General features: G+C 37.9%; 1 pseudogene; it reads left to right on the forward strand.

The window, feature by feature from the left end:
- LOC149188240 (uncharacterized) overlaps positions 1 to 18,365 on the forward strand; it is a 126,916-nt pseudogene extending 108,551 nt beyond the window's left edge.
- The last annotated feature ends 3,443 nt before the right edge of the window (positions 18,366 to 21,808 follow it).

Below are 21,808 nucleotides of genomic sequence, written 5' to 3' on the forward strand. Positions count from 1 at the left end.
GAAGTTAATCAGGTCCACCATCAATGGGATAATCCCCTCTTTGGATGGGATAGCTCCTCTCTTGATGGGATAAGTTCCTCTTTGGTAGGGATACATGAACTATCTGGAGGCGCTCAATACACGTCGAACAATCTTCTAGAATGCTCTAGAAATGACCACAAGTAACTTTTTAAAGATGAAACTTGCGCATTTTGACCTTTACAGGGGGACGCACCTGCCCCTTTACATACAGAGCGTCTTTGGACGCAGGCATTGTGAACATTGGGTGCGTACCCGCAGGTAAGGTTGAGAGAACCTGCGTAGCCAGAGATAAATACATTTACAAAGACTTTCTCTCTTCTTGGAGTTTGACATGGAGAGCAAAGGCATAAGACTTGCCTAAGGGGATAGCATGACTGTTGATAGAGCCATACTAACTGTAAATAGTCATAGTGACATTTTTTAGTGTAACAGATTGCCCCCTAAAGTGTGAAGCCTGTAGTAGATTAGGGTTTTGTATTATCTAGGAAGGGTGAAGCGCTTTATCATTTCAAGGATTATCTCGTGGAGAGCCCGGTCAGAACCTGCAATTTTCAACACAAAATACATGTATAAGATTATATCATCGCTGAGGTAGGCATTCCCATACTCAGATCAAAACTTTAACTAACAGACTAACTACTCTGATACAGAAATGATCTTGCAGTACATCATAATCATAGACTTTTGTAGACACAGTATGGACGCAACCATCTGTTTATAATTGGTCTACTATATAATGAATACAAAACTCCTCGCAGCCTGGATGGTGGAAACTAGATCCAGGGTCTTCTTTTCTACTTCCCGAATTGGTACGATTCTAGCCATGCGAATAAACGAGTTGATGTCGAACATGGTAGAAACCACTTGATTACCAGTCAATGATGTAAACTGTTAACAAGTGTGAGAGAGACCACCAGTGATGTCAATGGTTCTCAAAGTATCCAGTACAATCCATGAAATGTGAATGAATGAGTTGATGTCGAACACGTCACGGAATCCCTTGATCGAAAGTCAATGATGTAAACTGTCGTCAAAGGCGAGAAACCTGCCATTGATGCATGCAGACTTCAAGGTACTGACGATTTCTAAGTCATCTTTCTAGATAATGTGCTGATGTCGATAGAAAGCGACCCGTTGCAGGCAAGCCCACAACACGAAATCATAGTTCAAGTTGAAGAAAATGTTGCTGTAAGGACTGACTCAGGGATGGTCAAAATGGATGACAAAGTATTTTGCAGATGAAAGTTTTGTTTGCAGACCTCTTGAACACATAACGACACAACAGATGGCTTGGTAACGAGTGACTCAAAGTTAATCCCCGGAACCCGGCTGAAGACTTTCAATGTGGTTTGATCAACTGTGAGGCAAAGGATTTCCCAACCCAGGTGAATGAAAAGTGTCGTGTTCAAGAGTGGTAGTAAGGTTTCTTCTGAGACAAAGGATAACAAATGGGCTCATTCTTCTCTCTTTTCCCCCACCATTTCTGGCAAGTACCTCTTTATTTTTAACAAGCTTGAGGAGGATAACATATGCTTGGTTATAAGCTCATCCTTCGGATGAGTCCAACCTAGTTTTGATTCGAACCCTAGGAAGGAGTGGTTCGTTCCTGTTTGTAATTGAATAGGTCCTTTACTGTGAAATGTTTAACGAGCCCAGTATAGGAGAAACTCGGCGTTTTTCAATTTTAGAGAGTCTGAAAAACTTAAGAAGACTCTAGGTTGAACTTTTTCGTAAAGTTGTGTCCCCCAAGCCCGAAAAAGTATAAAATAATACCTGGGGGAACCGCTTGATCTTGCGACCAAGGAGTACTTTCATAATTAGTGCCACTGACCTGAAAAGTAAAAAGCGATCAAGGACACGTCGTTTTATTTCCAGTATCGAGTTTGAAACGACAAAAACCCGGCAATCTTTTCCTGTTTTTATGGTCAGAAAAGGGCTATAAGAGGACCGTCTTTTAATTCCGTTTTAACGAGTGTAAAAGAAACGCTTGGCAATCTTTTCATGTTTTAGGAGTCAGAAAAGGGCTTAAAAGAGAACTCCAAGGTTTCACTTTTTCGTAAGTTTTAACGAGTTTGAAAAAGGGATAAAAATGTACTCATGGTTTTCATTTTTTCGTAAGTTTTAATGAGTTTGAAAAAATGATAAAAATGTACTCATATGGCCGACTTTCAATTTAATTTACGAGCAGGAAAAGACGGAAAGAACTCAACATTTTCATTTGTTTTACGAGAATGAAAGATAGCAAAATAATCTCGGGATTTTCATGAGTTTAACGAGTCTTGAAAATAACTGAAATTGACTCGAGATAGGTTTCATTTTTACAAAAGCTTGAAACAGAGAAAAACTATGCTTCAAAGTAGTTTCATTTTTTAAACAAGCTTGAAACAGAGAGAAAACTGTGCTTGATGCCCCCTAAGCATAATTGCTAGAGCGCATGCCCCCCCAGCTTCATTTCATTCAAACAGTTGGATGAAATGAAGGTTCAGCTACGAGATCATTTGAAAGACTGGACCTAAAACAAAAACTGAAATAACTAACCTAAATATACAACTTAACATCTATGAGATCTAGTCAAACTCTCGACTCAATTAGGGGAGGATTTGTTTCATTTTTTAACAAGCTTGACACAGGAAAAGAACTATGCTCGGATTCAGTTTCATGTTTACGCAAGCTTGAAACGAAAAACTATGCTTGTTATAAGTTCACATGCCCCCAGCGTAATGACGCAAAACGAGGTACATGCCCCCCAAGCTTCATTGCATTCAACCAATTGGATGAAATGAAGCTTTACTTTCGAAATCTTGGAAAGACTCGTGGGAGTTGTTTCAATTTTTAGTGAGGTTGACACAAGAAAAGAACTATCCTCAAAACCCTTGTTTCATTTTTTAAACGAGCTTGACACAAGATAAGGAACTATGCTCGTAACTACTCTCTACAAGCTACCTAACAAAAAACTTTACTCTAAAAACCTTGATTCATTTTTTAACGAGCTTGACACAAGACAGGGAACTATGCTCTAAAATCCTTGATTCATTTTTTAATGAGCTTGACACAAGACAAGGAACTATGCTCATAACTACTCTCTAAAATCTACCTATCTAACCTATCCTTGTTTCATTTTTTAATGAGCTTGACACAAGATAAGGAACTATGCTCAAGAAGTTCGCATGCCCCCAGCATAATGACGCAAATCAAGGTACATGCCCCCCAAGCTTCATTTCATGCAACCAGTTGGATGGAACGAAGCTTTACTTTCAAGATCTTGTAAAGATTCGACTTGAAAAGGGAGTTGTTTCATTTTTTAACGAGGTTGACACAAGAAAAGAACTGTCCTCTTACACACTGATTCATTTTTTAACGAGGTTGACACAGTAAAAGGAACTTTCCTCAAACCTGATTCATTATTTTAACGAGGTTGACTCAGTAACAGGAACTTTCCTCACTAATCCTACTTTCTACAATCTATCTATATAACCTAATACCTACCTGATTCATTTTTTAATGAGGTTGACTCAGTAAAAGAAATATCCTCATGACCTCCTATTTCATTTTTTAACGAGGTTGATACAGGAAAAAACTATCCTCACTACAGCCTATTTCATTTTTTAACGAGGTTGATACAGGAAAAAACTATCCTCGCACTAACTGATTCATTTTTTAACGAGGTTGACACAGGAAAAGAACTGTCCTCGTACTCACTGATTCATTTTTTAACGAGGTTGACTCAGTAAAAGGAACTTTCCTCGCACTCACTGATCATGGCTTCTAATTGGAAGAAAGACATGTCAATGGACACACCTTGATCATGGCTTCCAAGAGGTCTTCATCAGAAGGAAGAATAGTTCTCTGGAAGGAACACATGTCAAGGGACTCAAAAGGGATAAGAACATCGTGTTCATGTAATCCCATAGAGTTTTCCATGTCAATTACCGGATCTAAATCAAAGGAAGATGAGCAAATAGTGAGAGGCTCACTTACATCGGTAACTGAAAACATGGGACCAGTTGCCACATAATTAACCCGTGGCGGGGTAGATACCACTTTAGAATCAGGAACATTTAGGGGTGTCATATTACTGGTAGTTGAAACAAGACTAGGGAACAAAAGCTGGTCTACAGTCACAATACTGCCATTGTGAGGGAAAGACATCACGCGAAAGAGTGTCGATACGACAACTTTCATTGCATAAACATAGTCTCGCCCAAGGAGTAAATTGAAATCCAAGGGACCTCGAATTACCATAAGATCAATACAGACAATTTTACCTTCCAAGGTAATAGAAAACTTAGGAAGGATCCCTAAAGGTTCGCTAATGGTTCTGTTAAAAGCTTTCAGATTCTGTGTAATAGGTGCAAGCTGAGGGGAACCCAAAGCTTTCCAAACAGTTGAGGATAAAATACTAACAGAAGCACCTTCATCTACCTGAGTACGATGTATGTCCCTACCACCAGCCTTGACAATGATTTGGAAAGCGATGGAGGAAGGAAGACGAGGTTCTGTCAGTCTATTCCAATCAAAGGAAAAGACCTCAGTACTTGGAGGGGGTTCTGTAGAAACAGGTGAAATGCCCCCCGGCATAGAAGAATCTGATGTAACAAGAAGAACATCAGCGGTATGAAATTTACTCTCGAAAGGGAGAGTGTGGTCGACCGAATGTGAAATTGAATCGACCACTTGATCAACTAATGGATCATCAACGTGAGTGACATGAGTTTCACTCCCCAATGGAAGAGTGTGATTGACCGTACTTGAAGTTAGATCAATCACTCCGTCAGTTGACGGTAGGTTGGGAGAAATTTTACGGTAACCAGTTGGAAATTCTTGCCGTGGAACAGGAAGGTTTTCCAACAATTTTGAGGCTTCATCCATGTGAGGGAAAATGTGAGTTTGATGACTCCCTTTGCATAACTTACAAGGAAACCTAACTTTACCCTTTTTCCCAGGAACCTGACTATCACTGGTTGATGGATCAATGGAAAGTTGATGTGATTTTTCTGACCATACTTCCAAGACCTTTGGAATACCAGGACAATTGACAAGGAAGTGGTCACCCTTCCAAAGCCTGCAAGGGTATTTGGGTTTACGATGCATGTCAGAGTTTTCCTCAACACAACTAACACTTACAGTCACGGTTGGTTGGTTGACTTCTTTCTTATCTTGCTTCTTCTTCTTCTTCTTCTTCTTCTTCCCTTTCTTCTTCTTCTTAGACACCTGGTTACTAGCGTCAAGGCTTTTACTAGGCGAAGAGGAAGAAATGGAGGAAGAAAAATTAGGCGAAGAAGGTAAAGGGTCAACAGAAGGTTGGTGATGTTGAGATGGTGAACTCTGTTGAGGTGAAGCATTCGGTTGAGGTGGAACAATTGGAGTATTTTGGGCCAACGAAGTTGAAAATAACCATATCGGTAAACCTATTGTAAATCCAGGTAATGACAAAGTAGCCATATAAGGAGGACCAACATTTCCAAAGTAAGGAAAAGTACTAGGATTCTCATTAGGAGGGGTTCCTAGGTTGATAAATTCCAGAACATTTGCCATTATATTCAACTTCAGTGAATTTTATTAACAATTTAAAACTAAAATTAACAATTCACAATTCACACCTAACAATTAAAATTCACTATTCACACCTATGGTCTCTAAAAGTAAAAACAAACAAATTAACACGCGCTAACAAATCTAGGAGTCAAACCACACACAAACAGTAACCTTCCGGACCGAAAACACTAGTTGGTGATGAACCCAACATCGCAGAATTCAGTATAGAAGTGGCGGGTGGAACAGTTACCCCGGCAACCTGCTTAATGAATAGACCGGCACAAGTTCCTCCACTTTAACCGTCTCGAGTGAAGTGAACCCCCCAGAAAATCCAAGTGAGTCTAGCCGACGTCTGCTCCAGGTACAGTGGGATCTTCCCTCCACCGTCACCTTGGGTAGAACCCTAAAGATAATGGTCACTAAGGTTACCAACAGCAACAAATATACCTGGGGGAACAGTCTACGACCCGATAGCACGCAAGGGCAGAGTAACAAGCTCAATCCCCTTGCCGGCTCCTTGACAATAATCCAAGGTTTACCAACAAGTGACCCCAGGCTCCTTGACAATAATCCGAGGTTTACCGTTTGTAGTACGTGCGTATCTGGCGTCTTTCCCAATGAAGGAGGATTGATCCCCTCACTGGTTCGGACACGGTCTCGTGCTTCTCCTTTAAGAGGAGCTTTCCCAGAGTACAAATGAAACAGTTGGATTTATCCTACCACAAGATGAGCTACTTGTTTGGTTTACTGTCTTGGATTGTTAACTAGATCCTAATCCAAGACACTAGCCTAAGCTAGTTGGTGTATCAGAGCCCTAGAAATGTAAAAATTACTAGATGAATTTTAATTAAGCGCTGTGTTATTAAGGCTGTTATTACTCAAATGGGTAAATGGATACGAAACCAATGGTGTTATGACCCGACTCAACTGAATGCAATCGAATATGATAATGTAATCTTTTCAATTCGATGAATCCTAACTAAAGTAAGGAGAGAGTTTCCATTCACTTCCAACAATGCAAAAATTGATCACTAAGAGAAAATATAACAAATTCTCTAATGCACTAATTTCATCAAGAAAAACTAATGCAAATCAATTCCCAAACAGTTTTTAATTTTTTTGTGTAAATTCAAATCAAAGAAAACTGATCTAAATCTACAATTGATTTTTCAGAACGTAAACGATGCAATTGTAATCTAGGCACAATTCACTTGAAAAGTATGCAAATGTAATCTATGCACATTTTCATTCATATTCTTAAAATGAGAATTCTAATTATGCAAATGTGATCTATGCAAGAGAATTCTCAAACACAAGACAATTCTAATGTAATCTAAGAACCAATCAAGTGCAAGTCGAGAAAACTGGGTGAGAGTTCCAAAGATCAAAAATAAAAACACTCAAAGGCGATTAACACTCATACACAATTTAGCCCCCCCCGGCGAATGAGGGGGAAATTTTTTTTTGCAAAAACAGAAGCAAAAAGATGCAAAATTGTGAAAAGACTGAGACAAACCTCCAAGTAATGACCAAAGGAAAACAAATCAAGAATTTCTCAAAAAGAGACTCAAGACACCCAATTGATGAAAGCTTAGAGTAAGAATGCCAATGAAACAAGCTTAGATGAAGATCTCTGACAGGTAACCAGTGGATCTGGGCAGTAAAAACTAAGAAAAAGCAAAATCTAAGAGAAAAATGTAAAAAATGAAATTTTCTTAAATTTTAGCAGGGGACGCAGGCAACCTGTTAAGACAGGTGCGGGCCCGCTCTGTGCACACAGCGACAGTGCGTACAGGGACGCACTGTGCAATACTCAGAGGGTGCGTCCTACCAGAAAATTCAAGAAAAACTAAATCTAATTTAATCCTAAGCTAACCCACCCAAAAACAAAGTCACAGAGCCAAAAACCAGAAAAATAAACCAATTTTCTCAGAGCAAAGTTCATTCAAAGAAAAAAACTTTCACATCAATGGAGTCCCCAGCGGAGTCGCCATTTTGTCACACGGAATCAATAACTTGTTATTTATGAGTTGTTTCATATACTCCTTGGTCTATATGTTAAATGTGTTTTATTTTATGAGATTATCAAGTGCTATTTAATCGTTTGATTGTTAGTGAATGCAGGTTTCAAAGTGAAGGAGGAGCTCATCTGGATCGGCGAGGCTGGACTACTACAACAGCGTTGGACTACAGGTAGGATCTAAACACTTGATTTCTTGTATGGTAAATGCATGTTTAGAGAAGGATTGCTCTTGTTTGTCTTGTTTGTCACTAGAGAGTCTTAGGCTCCTAGGGAGGTTGGTTGTGTCCGCACAAACGACTCTTTCCACCTGACAAAATGGCAAACAAGAGCAATCCTTCTCTAAACATGCATTTACCATACAAGAAATCAAGTGTTTAGATCCTACCTGTAGTCCAACGCTGTTGTAGTAGTCCAGCCTCGCCGATCCGGATGAGCTCCTCCTTCACTTTGAAACCTGCATTCACTAACAATCAAACGATTAAATAGCACTTGATAATCTCATAAAATAAAACACATTTAACATATAGACCAAGGAGTATATGAAACAACTCATAAATAACAAGTTATTGAGAAGAATGGACTCATTTGCATTAATAGGAAACAAAAGGAACAATTACAACCTGAGCCTTGGTGTTGTGCAAGTCCCTCCCAGGGTCCATCAAGAGTTCTCCTTTACTTTGACAAAGCTCACCCACTTCCAAATAGAACAAGCAAAGATGGTAATCTCTCCTCACAAGCTTCTAAATGGGAGTCCTAATTCCTGCAGCATCTACCCTTAGAAATTTTTAGCTTTCAACCTCCCCTCCTTCTGGCCCAATGCATGTATTTATAGTGCTCAAGAGGAAGTTAATCAGGTCCACCATCAATGGGATAATCCCCTCTTTGGATGGGATAGCTCCTCTCTTGATGGGATAAGTTCCTCTTTGGTAGGGATACATGAACCATCTGGAGGCGCTCAATACACGTCGAACAACCTTCTAGAATGCTCTAGAAATGACCACAAGTAACTTTTTAAAGATGAAACTTGCGCATTTTGACCTTTACAGGGGGATGCACATGCCCCTTTACATACAGAGCGTCTTTGGACGCAGGCATTGTGAACATTGGGTGCGTACCTGCAGGTAAGGTTGAGAGAACCTGCGTACCCAGAGATAAATACATTTACAAAGACTTTCTCTCTTCTTGGAGTTTGACATGGAGAGCAGAGGCATAAGACTTGCCTAAGGGGATAGCATGACTGTTGATAGAGCCATACTAACTGTAAATAGTCATGGTGACATTTTTTAGTGTAATATCTCTCTTTCCTGATAGATCTTGCAATATAAATGTTGATGGGACTATCTTCTCGATGATTTGAAACGGTCCTAGCCACATTTTCTGAAATTTAGTGTGTTTTCCTTTATCCTTGTGTGCTTTGTCCCATTTCAAAACAAGATCACCAACTTGTAAAAATTTTGGGCTGGTAGAAATTGTATCAAAAGAAGACTTAATAACTTGTTGATGCTTTGCATGTGTAATTCTGGCTTTCTCTCTATCTTCTTCTAATTTAAGGATCTGATTATGTCTCAATTGAATAGAAGATGAGGGATTTTCTTCAATAAACTACACCAGGGCCAGGGAAGGGAGTGCTAAGTTTGCCGGTATGATAGCCTCCTTTCCATACACCAGATTAAATGGAGAAGTGCCTATTGAGGCCTTCTGCATTATGAGATCTACCCATAATGCAAATATTAAATACTTATGCCAATTCTTTTGATTCTGATCAACAGTTCTCTTAATGATTTTGATGAGATTTTTATTGGTTGATTCTGCTACACCATTACCCTGAGGATAGTAGTTTGCAGAATATTTCAATTTAAACCCTCTTTTGATAGCAAATTCAAGTATAGTATTACTAGAGAAATAAGATACATTATCGAAAATAAGAGCATTGGTACACCAAGCCTAGTAATGATGAACTGATTTATGAATTTGATGATTGTCTCAGAGTTGGTTGCCTTCAAAGGTATTTCTTCTACCCACTTATTAAAGTAATCCGTGGCTGTAAGGATGTACCTGTGCTATTTGGAAGAATGAGGAGTAATTTCTCCAATGATATCTAATCCCCATTGTTCAAAGGGCTGCTCAATGTTAACTGGTTGCAAAGGAAAAACTGGCTTTCTTTGTCTTCCACTCGCAGTTTGACACGTTCTGCCTTTCCTCACATATTCATACGTATCTTTAAATAAGGTCGGCCAATAATACCCAACATGTATAATTTTGTGAGCTATTGTATCAGCTCCAAAATGTCCACCTACTGGACCATCATGTAATTCCTGCAAGACCTTTTAGGCTTCAGTTTTTTCCAGGCATCTTAACAAAATCGAATCATAATTCCTCCTAAACAACACATCATCAACCATAATGAAGTTTTTTGCTTTCAGTATTAGGGCACGTTTATTTTTATAGGAAAGAGCAAAAGGAGCATATCCATTTTTTAAATAAAATATCAAATCTGCATATTGAGATTCAGGATTGATGATACTTATCTCATTGATTTCCTCAATATTGTTTGAATCTTCATGTTCCTGAATATTAGAAGCTCCTGCTAACAACCTGCAAAAACCTTGGCCTTTGACAATCTTTGCTGGTTTAATATCCAAATCATATTCTTGTAGAGCTGTAACCCAGTTTGCCCTCTTTTCTCCCAATTCCCTTTGCACTAGTAATTGTCTTATTGCTGAAAAAGGGACTATTACTTTTGTATGAGTCTTTAAGAGGAAGGGCCTAAAGTGTTTAATGGATTTGAACACAACAAAGGCTTGTTTTTCAACTTTTGAGTAATTAAGCTCAGCATCTTGAAGATTTGAACTATAAAATGATATCGGTGCTCCCATGTTTTGATAATTGATTTGTGTCAATACTGCTGCGTAAGAGGTATCAAATGCTAGAGTATATAAAATGAATTGATGAGAAAAATTTGGAGTATTTAATGCAAGAGAATTTATGATTGACTACTTGATTGAATCAAAAGCTTCCTTTTCTTCATACCCCCATTTGAAGACCGAATTTTTCTTGATCATATTCTGTAATGGTAAAACAATTTGTGAAAAATCTGGGATAAATCATTTTACAAAATTAATCTGACCTAAGAATGATTGCATTGACTTTTTGTTATGAGGAAGTGGAATATCAGAAATCTCTTTGATTCTTTCTGGATCAATGTAAATACCATCTTTTGAGACAATGAATCCTAAGAGTTTACCTTGGTTGAGAGTGAAAAATGACTTCTTGGGATTTAATGAAATTCCATATCTTATACAGCGTTCAAAGATCTGCTTCAAATCATGCAAATGATTTGATCTTTTCTTGGAAAAGACAGTAATGTCATCTAAATAGACAACTACTGACTTATTAATCAGACCTTTGAATGCTATATCCATTGCTCTTTGGAAGGTAGCTCCAGCATTAATTAAACCGAAAGGCATTTTCTAGTAAGCATATGTCCCCCACTTAGTTCTGAAAGTAGTCTTGAGTCTGTCATTGGGGTGCACCAATATTTGGTTATATCCAGAAAAACCATCTAAGAAAGGCATTAATTTAGAACCAGCTACTGAATGAACAGTTTGTTCCATCATTGGTAGTGGGAAATTATCCTTTTGACAAGATTTATTAAGATCTCTGAAATCAATGCAAATTCTAATGTCACCATTCTTCTTTCTAACAGGCACTAAATTAGAAACCCATTTTGAATGTCTAACAGGGAAAATTATCTTAGCTTTTAAGAGTTTGTTTAACTCTGCTTTAATCTAACTTTCTAGGTTCAGATGAATCATGCTCAATTTTTGTTGTACTGGCTTCTCTTCAGATATCATTGGAATTGTATGTTGTATGATAGAAGTATCATATGTTTTCAAGTCATCATAATTCCAAGCGAAGACATTTTTATATCTATTCAACAATCTGATAAATGCAAATCTTTCTTCTGGAGTAAGTCCTAATCCCAGATTGATAGTTTGTGGTTTGACCTCAGTGCCAAGATTTATTTATTCAAACCTCAAAGTGGAGCTCTGAAGTTTGGAATTAGTAACCTATTTAAACCTATCCTTGTCATAAAGATCTTCAAGCTTGACTACTGGTTTAGGTATAGAATTATCCTCAAGTCTTTGCTTCATTTGAAGATCATGCTCACTCTCATCAATAATCTGGTCATCATAGGATTTATCAGAAGTCAAGAAATTCAAACCCGCCAGTTAGTGACATTGTCAAGAATCGATGGTCTAAAAATTAATTCAACTGAAAATCTATATGGATTGTAATCCTCAGATGGTAGTAGCTTAGAAGCGACATTAGCTAGTAAATCAACTCCTGCATTCTAGGATCTAGGAATGGGAGAAATATTAAACACAAGAAAATGAGATACAAGATCTTGAACCAAGGACTGATAATGTTTAAGATGACTAGAAAGGCAATGTATAGTATTCCTTACTTGTTTAATAATGATTTCAGAGTCACTGAATACTTTAAGATACTGCACTTTCAAGCCTATTGCTTTGTAAAGTCCTTGGATCAATGCCTCATATTCAGCAGTATTATTTGTACACTCAAATTCTAGCCTGCAAGATAGCATAGTCTTTTCTCCCTCAAGACTGACTAAAATACATCCTGCTCCTGCACCGTCATTGGACTTTGACCCATCAAAATATAAAGAACAAAATATAGGTTTATTTACAATTTTATTTACAATTTCCTCAGCAATATTAACACACCTTGATGTATTTGTATGAGAAAAATTTTATATTTGAGATGTGAAACTATTAACTGAGAAAGGTGATAATTGAGCATTAAAATTACCAAAGAATGATTCAGATGAGTAGTTGCCAAGGATGTTATTGTTGAATGCTATAGGCTGATTCTCTTGATCGAATTCTGTTACAGTATGAGTCATGTGCTTCTCCCGATCAATCTTAATTTGATTTGACTTTCCTTTATAAGGAAGCCACATGTGAGACCAATCGGTAGAAATGTAACCATGAAGTTTCTCAAACCAATCTCTGCTTAGAATCAAACCATAAAACTCAGGAATATCAGCAATTAATATATCAATTCTCTTAACTACTCTTGGATCAGCTGCTAGCCTAATGGTAACTGAATTGATTTCTCCTAATACTTGGACCTTAGTTCTATCCAACTGGACAATATGCACAGCAGACTTTTGGGGTTCAATATTCAGCTTTGAACAAACCGAATCTGGCATTATACTCGATGAAGCCCCTATGTCTATCAAGAAGTTATGAAAATTTCTATTATAAATCTCATTGGTCAAGATAAAAGGAGGAGTATGGGAATTAGATCTATCTTCGATTAAAACAACATCAATAGCTTCTACTCTATCGGATGGTGGCTTCCCTGTTCCATTAGTTGCCTTGGATAGTACAACGCTTGGAAGAGGAGAAGAAGGCACAACATTTAATTCTTTAAGTATTAATTTTTGTTGATGTTTGAGCTTACTAATCTCAAATAAAGAAATATTTTCCTAGTCTTCTTCATGTCTTCTATGATATTATAATCCATAGAGTCTGAGACTACCAATGTTTTGGATGATGAGGAAGGATTTGTAGATGTTGACTGATTTCGAGTAGGTATTGTTGTAGACTTCCTTGTGGGAACCTTATCTTTGGTAGTAGGACCCATATTTTTCTTCTTTAGAGTTGGTTGAACAATTTCTGTGGTTCCTTTACTTCTTGTACTTACTGGGAATGCTTCCTATTCATTTTCAGTATCAGAATTTGGTAAAATGAAGTCCCACATACCATGAAATTCAACAACCTCTTCTTCCTCAGCTTCTTCTGATGATAAGATAGTATCTTCCTCCTCATCATTGTCTAGATCTGATTCTACATTAGATATAGCATCAGGTGGTTTTGTTTCAGCTCTTTTGAAGTTTCTAAATGGCTTCTTAGTTGAGGTCTCAGCTACTTGTTTTTTTATTTCTACCATTTCATTTGACATAGTTTTTAGAACCTTTTGGAGACCTTCCATATCATATGGATATTTAGCCATTTTCTTCTTTGAATCATCTTTAAAGGTAACCTTTTTGGACTTTCATTCTTCAATGGCAGTTTTCTTCTCTAAGGCGATGACACATTTTTCGACAGCGATTGCTTCCTTCATATTCTCTGCTAAAGTGGGCTTTGCAGCTCTGTCAACAAAGATTGCTATATTTGAAGGTAAGGCTGATATGTACCATTCACTTCGAACCTTTTCACTAGGTTTAGATGTAGTAGGAATCTTGTTTAAGAGCTTATTAAATCGAGAGTTGAAATCTTTGACCGGTTCTCTTGGTTCAGTCTTGAGATTTGAGAGATCGTTGACCAATGTTACTCTTGATCTATCATCCCCATATTTAGTCAAGAACTGCTCTTAGAAAATATTCCAACTAGTAATAGATCCTGATGGTAATGAAAAATACCAAGACCCAGCTACTCCTTGGAAAGTATACGGGAAAGCCTAACAACCACATCTTCTTCACTTACTCCTTTTAAGTTTATTGACAACATAAAGTTGTTTATGTGTTCTTCCACTAGTATGCTTGTATCTGGGTTAAACTTTGGCAGCCATTTATCGAGATGAGCTGGAAATTGACTCAAGGGTGCAGGCATTGTGATTGCCCCTCGATTGTTCCATGGTCTTTGAGCCATTGTTGAGCTACTAATAGAGGAAAGGGCAAATGAAGTCCCTAATGGTTGGGAAGAAGACGTTGAAGTTCCAATACCCTGTTGAACAACAATATGGAGTGGAGGGGTGGATTGTTGACTTTGCAATGGAGTTGATGAAATGGATGATGATGATGAAAGACTCTCACTATCAGACTCTTCAGGTGTCCTCCTTGCTCTTTTTCTTTTAGGTAGTGGAAATTCTATAGGTTCAATACCAAGATTTTCACTCTATAGTTTGGTAAGAGGATGGGAAGGAATGTATTGCAAAGTCACACTGCCTTGAGATACTCAGATTTCTGTATTGATATTGAAAATTCTTGAAGTTTGTGAATTAAAGACTGAACTTCAAGAGGTTCAAGAGTAGATTTATCTGAGATGTTTTGGGGTTCAGTAGCGATTGTTGTTTTCTCAATTTCTCACTTAGAAATTGGAGATTGAGAATGCGAGGGAGAAGTCAGAGGTGATGTGGAGGGAGATTTACTCTCAAAATGGGCTATAGGTTTGGATTTGCTCACCATTCACAGCTTTTTCCCTCCTTCTAGCGCCAAAAATGTTGATGCCTCGAAAATCGCTGCATCAACATAAGGGTAAACCACTCGGTCTAGACGTTAAAGCAGCTCCTTTTCTGTTTGGTGTGGTGGCTACGACTGGATATAATGGGACCAGTTTCCCAATGATATATGAGTTGGATGGATGATTGGTTTATAATATATAACGGGGTGATAAGTGCTCTATTCTAGAATACAAAAAATATATATAAAAGTAACTAATATATCCCAAGAATTCTTTCTCTTAAAGTGATTTTTGGTTTTTCTTATTAACAAGTAGACATGAATATGACTTACTCATAAATAAAAATATTCATTCATAAGATAATTACTTTGTTCAAGTAATTGAATAAATTAATAATTAAAATATTATCTCACTGATCGTTATATATCACTGACATATACATATGAAAGATGACAATTCAGAAACATTCAATAGTGACAGGTTAAAAAATTGTTATGGAAACATATACACATCAATATTAGCAAAGCTGATAAATGTCGATTCATATAGAAGCATATAGCAAAGGCACAGATAGCAGTACCGTATGCATTTGGGTCTCCTCCAATATGAATCCCATTCAAATCCTGGCTTTTAATTTGAGACTACTTTCATAGGAAGCAAGAGTGCATATCACATAAAAGCCTTCTTTATCAAAACTCAGAAATCTAGTCCAATCTTTTATAAAAATATATATATTGGAAATACAATAGTACAACCTCCGATTTAAGTCTTAATATAAAAAATTGAGGACCCTTTACAAAACATTGAAAGGGTCCATAAATACTACAAAAATAACAAACTATGAAAGAAAATATGCTATGCGTTGGTATAACCGAAACATAAAAATATGGGACTCATCCCAAAATAGTAGTACTGCAGTCGGTCAAAGAGGTTCACTGTATTGGCTGATCATTTTGTGATCAGAACTGACAAATGGCAAGCATCGGTTGGACTTCTGGCAGATGACTCATACGTGAGTCTAACTGAGTTGTGTATGTGGCATCTGCAAGCTTGGGGATCATGTTACTAATCGCATCGGTGAGACATCTCATCGCTGTTTGCTAACTATGTGGTTTCACAAGGAAAAACCAAAAGGTTTCCCATGTTAAGCTGTGAATGCCTGCGATCAGTTTTTCCCTTTGCTCAAGCTCCTGTTTCCACTGTTGTTCTAATGATTTCACTTGTGGGAGTTTGCCTGGGGAACATTCTGTTATTAAGCTTGATAGATACAGACTGTTGATGATTAATTCAACCAGGTTACTTGTTGCTAATTTGCATCTGGATGTTTCTCTCTCAGCCTTCATTAGCTGAGACTCCCATTCGGTGAACAAAATTTCTTTATGCGATTCCTGGATTTGTGGTAAATTGGCAGCTTTTCCCTCTTTCGAATCCTGCCAACACAGAAAATTCGTTAATTTCTCATCTGCTTTCTCTAACTCCAGTCTTGCATCCACTGATTTTTCAATCATGGATGATGAGATATCGCACAGAGGAATTGCCAATGAAATATTGTGAAATAGTAGGTTCAACTGCCGAGACAATGCCCTGTTAATTTCTAGGGCCTCAGTTCTAAATTCTCCTACTTGGGGAGATTCCTTGAATCGCTCTATCTAAACTGTCATTTGAGTGATTTTCTCTTCTTTTGATTTACTCATCTGTTCATTCCATAGTTATAACTTGCTCAATGCTTGAGACAACTCTTGCTGCTTATGAATAGATTGCTCATCATTTCTTTTCTTTTCTTTGAGCAATTGCTCATTCAACTTGTTATCACTTAAGGAACAATTTCTAAATTGTTCACATCAGTTCGATCGTAAAGGTTAGGTGTTAGTCCGGGTTTAATTTTTCCATGTTTTCTTTAGTGTCTAAGTCCTAGGAGTCTTGTTGGTATGTTCAAATAAAGGTCAACACTCCGTTTTCATCCATCACTGGTCTAACATCACACCTAAGCTCCATATGTCAATCCTATTTCAAAGTTCTTATGCGCTACGAAATCGGGGATTCGTGCTAATCGATAGCAAATCTCATCCAGCTGTCAAACTTATCAAAATCCATTATCTTTCTACATCATCAGTTATCATCCCATACACTTTGCCTGTCAATTCAACCACTTATCCTCATCATTAGGTCATTAGGTGTCTTGGTACGCACAGGTTGCAAGTTTCGAAAAGGAGCCGAGTGTTCACAATCATGATGATGTTTCTTTGATAAGAGCAGCCTATCGTGCAAGATCAATATCTCGGTGTGCACAAGTGGGTGGATCTGATGGGTGCATAAGCAGGGGCGGAAGGTTGGTTGTGAAATCGCAGTCATCCTCGGTATTTTTGACATCTTGCAGTCCTCTCGGGGAGAAGGAAATTAGCATAGGCTTACAACAGGTTATAACTTCAAGGACCTTGTTGTCATCTACAGCCAAAGATTCAAGCAAAGATGTGGAGAGAGGGGGTCCTCTAATAGAGTATGAAAGGCGGATAGCAGCAGGAGAACTCATGGCAGGTGACACATGTCAGGAAGAGACCCTCAGAGCTCTCCAGATATTATATGATGAGCTGGTAGATGTAGCTGAATCTTGTGGATTGGAAAGATCCACATCTTCTAATAAATCCAACAGCTGGTTCTCATTCATAAAGCCACAAGCTTCTTTGTCACCTGTTCATGGTCTGTACCTATATGGTGGGGTAGGCACAGGCAAAACAATGTTAATGGACATGTTCTATGAGCAAATGCCTGAATCTTAGAGGAAGAAGAGAATTCACTTCCATGATTTTATGTTGGATGTACATAGCCTTCTTCAAAAGAAAAAAGGTCTAAGTGATCCTTTGGATGCTGTTGCTAATGATATTTCAAGTGAAGCAATTTTGTTGTGCATTGATGAGTTCATGGTAACAGATGTGGCAGATGCATTGATCCTGAATCAGATGTTTAGACATTTATTTAACAAAGGAATTATCTTGGTTTCCACTTCCAACAGGGCTCCTAATAATTTATATGAAGGTGGTCGAGCGATGTGTTGTTCATGAGATTGGATCTTCCACTGACTATCGAAAGCTCACTTCAGCTCAGAAAGGATTGTATTTTTGTGGCAAAGATTCTTCTCATTTGCTCAAAGAAAAATTTCAAGAATTGATAAGTGGATATATGGCCACTCCAACAACTGTTGAAGTTGTCATGGGACAGACATTACAGATTCCTTTTGGGAGCCAATGGTTGTTCTTATTTCCAGTTTGAAGATCTCTGTGAAAAACCTTTGGGTGCAGCAGATTATTTTGGGCTTTTCAAGCATTTCCATACTCTTGCACTGGAAGGCGTACCTACTTTTGGAGCACACAACAGGACATCAGCATATCGTTTTGTCACATTAGTTGATGTAATGTATGAGAACAAGGCGAAGCTACTTTGTTCAGCAGAGGCATCACCAGTGGAGTTGCTTGAACGGATTGTCACTATTGATGAAGCGAAAAAAAAAAATTGCACCTAGAACATCATCGCGTTCAGGGTTCATACATGGGAAGAAAATTAATAAGCTTTCAATTTAAATTTTTTGAAGATGCAGCTAAGCCAGCGGGAAAGATTTCCTTAAGGAAATCACACAACAATTTTGAATAGTTTCAGGGCAGTTGAAAGGGACATTTAAATATAAAAGAGGCTCAAGACAGTCAGATTTTGGTATTAAACTGTGTTTTGTGATTACACAGCAGTTTCGTAGCGCGCTATGAAACTGCTATAGGTAACGCATAATGCACAACAGTTTCGTAGCACACTACGAAACTGCTGTAGCTGCATAATTAAACTCAGTCGACCAATTTTGAGTAATCAAGGGGAAACTTTTTTGAAAGGGGATTTCAGAAAAGGATCATTTACAATGTACAAGCAACCAGCAAGGGTAAAACAAGCAGAAGAAATGATATATGAACTCTAAGTTTTTTGTCATGCAAATGATCACCACTAGTATTGTCTACGTCATTTCAAATAGCTTTGAAGAGGTTTTGTCTTCATACGAGTATATGGGAAGAGTCTACAACACATCAAGAACGTGGCACTCTGATACACTTTGGTGTAATCAAAGAAGAACAACATGGTTAATTGGTTTCAAATATCCTTGAGGAAACCAAAAGCAGAAAAACAGGGGCAGTTTCCTACCTTTCAGGAGCAGTAAAGGAGATGAGACATTAAGGGCCAGCAAGGAGTTTTAAACATTCACCAAGCCAACCTGAAGGAGACCACTTGTCAGAGAATGAGATTTGATTGTAATAAAAGCTATTACCAGCATGATATGTAGTTAGACTCCTAATTGTCTTAGGTTTCTAAAACTTCTAGTTGGTAGTTTGTTGCGTTTAATAGTTAGTTAAAGTTTGAGTAGGTGTCATAGCAAGCAGAATTTGAGTTCCCTTCATGCTAGAGGAGGAATCTCAGCTATGTAAAAAATTCTATATATAGGAGAAAGAGCAATGTACCAAGCGTTGGAAAATTTCAGAGAAATTGGAACTATTGTGCTATATATATGACTCTGTTTTAGTAATACAAGACTTGGCTTTACTTCTCAGGAATCAGAAGGAATTTACTGTTCAAAATGTTGTATATTATCCTCTCCTCAGTATTTGCAGTGGTATAGATGTGTGATCACTTAGAAATCACTGATGGTGCTCTAATTTCCTTCACATATTTATAAACTATGTTGTCCTATATATTTCTGCTGTGTTCTGAATGGTTGAATTCTAGATGTCCTGACTTCTATGTGAGGTTGATATCATTGTTATACTGAAAAGATTTTGTGTTGTAGATCTAACCCAGAAATATTATAGATCTGACCCGGAATATATGAGAAATAACAAATATACCCAATAATAACAAGATAAAAATAAATGGAAATGCTTCTTTATTGTCAAAACCCTTATGGTAGGGCAACACCATACATTCACTCCTTAAGGAAGGAGAGCACTCCACAAGCCATATGTCTATTCATACAATAATTCTTCTCTTCATCTTCCTCCATGTGGAGTCTCTAGCCTTTATATAGGCCTCATACATACAATACCATGGGTCATTACCATGGTTCCCTCATACCATCAACTAATACCATGGGCCCATTACATTATTATTAACTACTTGTGGTCCCTTACATGACATGGGTTAACCACCTTATTTATTACTATGGCCCATCCCATTATTACATTATTACCTTGGGTACCTCGCTTGGTACCCCATATTATCCCCCTAGGTATATAACATTCCACCCCTGTAAGCATGTTTCGTCCCCGAAACATGGGAAGAACACAAATAATAAGATCTACTCAAAAGAGTAGTCCACTGGTACCATGCACGTGCATCTAGCCATCCAAGAGAAAGGTGAACCCTCGATCTCGCTGGTGCCTCGCTCGCTTGAGATGGAAGTTGACCGTGGCAGCTCTTCTGTGTTGATGTGTAGTAGGTGGATCTAGGCTCCTTGCTATCCATCATACGGGGGTTGTTGTCCTTGTGGCTAGTTGGTTGCCATCTTGTTGGTTGTTTTCTTGCGGGGTGATGTGGGTGATGATATGTTGAAGTTTTAACCCACGGTGTCTTTTTCTTTAATTCACCCTGCTGTGGTGCCTGTTGTCGTGGCTTCTTTTCTAATATGACTTCAACCACTGAACCCTCATCAGATGTGTCAGCACCTGTAACCTGTTCTGCTTCATCCTCTGTTTGTGTTTGATTGTCGACCATCAACTGCTCATCATCTGATATGTCAGTCCCTTGAACATCTTCTGCTTCAACCTCCATATGCTCTACCTGTTTATGGATGGAAATATCCTGTAATGTAATTTTCTTCTTTTTATACCATAGCTTCAGGAATTTCTTCTGCACATTAATATTGATAGTACCCACGGATTCCATCCAAGGATATCCCAAAACAACATCCATATTATCCATCTCTGAAGCATAAAAATCACCATGCAACACATATTTATCCATAGAAATCTTCAAATCCTTGTACACTTGAACATTCTCATTATCAACCTGTGTATGTTCAATTTGTTTTGCTGGGACTTGCAATTTTTTTGCCAAACTAACACTGATAAAATTATGTTTACAACTAGGATTGATAGAAACAATGATGTTCTCTTTCTGAATCAATCCATGAACCTGCAATAAAGATATACCAGTAGGAAATAACCCTTTACGTGGCTCATTCTCCTTTTTTCTAGCACGAGACCATTTGTCTAAAAGTACTTTTTCAAATTCTGCATCTGAGAGTTTGGTCAACTGTTTGTTATCAAGTGAGAGATACCATTTGTAAGCCTCATCTTTGAAACCATACCACCATGAATTCCTCCAATTTTTTTCCCATGCCCACTTCTGGTGTTTTATGTATTCTTCAATAGTAGGACCATCATCTTTTCCTGTAAAGTATAGAACCTTGCTAGAAGCCATGAATGGTTTGGGAAAAAATTCAGTTACTTGGCGAAAATTTGAAAATGTCACAGTTTCGTCAATATTGCTCAGAATCTCTATTATAACCTGTTTTTGGAAATGGAACAACCATTCTGCATCTTCTCATGTGATAGAAATCCTGATTCAGACACTGGAATTTCAGATCTGCGCTGCTATTCTCCCGCCGTCACCCAAAATTTCTGAAAAAAAAGAGCTGATTTTAAATCAGCGATATCTCCCTCATCCGGACTCCGATTCGACTGATTTTTTTTTGAAATCATGTGTTTTTTCACAAAGATTCCAGATCTACAATTAGATATTGCCGATCTTGCACCAGGAATTCTAGATCTGCGCCAGAAAACTCGCTGCCCTGAAAATTGTCTGCAACCCCACTGATTTTTAGATCAGCGATAGCTCCTTCATCCGGACTCTGATTCAACTGATTTTTTTTTTCAATTTGGGTATTTTTTCACAAGGAATACAGATCTGCAATTAGATTCTACAAATTTTTCACCAAAACGTACAGATCTGATCTGCAATTTCGCCACCCAAAAAATCCCTGCAAAAA

Source organism: Pinus tabuliformis, chromosome 3_1, assembly GCF_031772625.1.
Source record: "Pinus tabuliformis cultivar Carrire ecotype Pingquan chromosome 3_1, CPIR1, whole genome shotgun sequence".
NCBI classification, from domain to species: Eukaryota; Viridiplantae; Streptophyta; class Pinopsida; order Pinales; family Pinaceae; genus Pinus; species Pinus tabuliformis.